Source organism: Odontomachus brunneus, unplaced genomic scaffold (assembly GCF_010583005.1).
Source record: "Odontomachus brunneus isolate Ranch 3 - 2012 unplaced genomic scaffold, Obru_v1 Obru_scaffold_039, whole genome shotgun sequence".
Lineage (NCBI taxonomy): Eukaryota > Metazoa > Arthropoda > Insecta > Hymenoptera > Formicidae > Odontomachus > Odontomachus brunneus.
The window spans coordinates 1,274,732-1,275,049 of NW_022639489.1; positions in this window are offsets into that span (position 1 = coordinate 1,274,732).

A 318-nucleotide genomic window follows, 5' to 3' on the forward strand; every position below is an offset into this window, starting at 1 on the left:
CCTACCAGAGCGTGCCTCATCTTCGACGTCCATATTACCAGAACGGAATCGTTGGAACCACCGCTTTGCTGTTGCATTCGATACTGTATTGGGTCCATAAACAGCACAAATTTTTTTGACCGCCTGCTCCGCCTTTTCACCTTGGTCGTAGTGGTATTGAAGAATGTATCGAATTTTCTTTTTTACCTCCATTTGGGAACGCTGTAACACACAACTGGCTTGACCAAACGCAAAACTGTCACAGAACTTTTTTTGAAGCGTAATGTCACCTTTAAATCGCCGTATAGTATGACCCGATGCGATGTATACATCGTGAGA